This window comes from Octodon degus, unplaced genomic scaffold, assembly GCF_000260255.1.
Source record: "Octodon degus isolate 3935 unplaced genomic scaffold, OctDeg1.0 scaffold00047, whole genome shotgun sequence".
Lineage (NCBI taxonomy): Eukaryota > Metazoa > Chordata > Mammalia > Rodentia > Octodontidae > Octodon > Octodon degus.
Window position 1 is genome coordinate 12,969,859 of NW_004524623.1, and position 1,099 is coordinate 12,970,957.

At 36.2% G+C, this 1,099-nt stretch overlaps 1 protein-coding gene across 4 annotated transcripts in view; it reads right to left on the reverse strand.

Moving 5' to 3' along the window:
* Nucleotides 1-1,099, reverse strand: part of Caprin2 (caprin family member 2) — a 52,141-nt gene that overhangs the window by 6,411 nt on the left and 44,631 nt on the right. The window lies entirely within an intron of this gene.

The window sequence follows — 1,099 nt, forward strand, 5'->3', positions numbered from 1 at the left end:
GGGCTGGAGAGATGGCTCAGTGGTCTAAAGCACCTACTTGGAACAAGCTTGGCAAAGCACAGGGACCGCGGTTCAATCCTCCAGCACCACATGCTGGCCAGCTGCACCCCCTGGTGGGCTGAGCTGACCACACACATACACACACACACACACACACTAAATGTTAAAATAAAAAAAATTAAAAAAAAAAGTATATTTCCATTTTCTGTTGACTTTATGTTACTTCTTCCCTGTCTTTTATACACACATATATATGAAAAAAAATACGTTATAACCCAACGTAAGATTGGTACTGGGGCCGGGGAGATGGCTCAGTGGAATAAGTACTTCCCTGAGAAGCACAAGGGCCTGAGCTCAATCCCTGGTTCCGCAAAAAAAAAACCTTAAAAAAAAAAAAGATTGGTACTGTTTCATAGAAATCTACAATGACCTTTAAATAAGGGTTCATCTAATATATTTTTTATATAGTCCTGCATAACTATCATATTGAGAGCACTTTATTGTTCATCCAAGACCATATTGCAACCTCTCTTGCCTTGTGAATTATGCTCTTTGTTATTTCCTATATGCTACTTCTGGAGGTATTAAAATATTTCAAGTTTGTATAACTAGAAAAATCTTACTTTTATTTTTCAAGGTATGTTTTTTTTTTTTTTTTTGGCAGAACAGGGGGATTGAACTCAGGCCCTTCCACTTGCCAGGCAAGCACTTATTCTACTGAGCTATCTCCTCGGCCCCCATTTCAAGGTATGTTTGCTAACTATAAAATTCAAAGAGGACAGATCTTTTCTTTCAGTCCTTTAATTAGTCTAGTTTCTTACACACTTGGTCCTTTTTTTTTTTTCTTTCTAATGTGGAATAAGGTACTATTTAATTTTGTTCTTCCATAGCTAATATTTTTTATGCATATGCTTTAATGATTTTTTTCTTCACAATAAATTTTGGACAATTTCATTTTTGTGTATCTTGGTATGATTTTATTTAAATTTCTTGTGCTAAAGGTTCATTTTTCTTTTTTTTTTTTTTGGCAGAACAGGGGCTTGAACTCAGGCCCTTGCGCTTGCCAGGGAAATGCTTATTCTACTAAGCCATCTCCCTG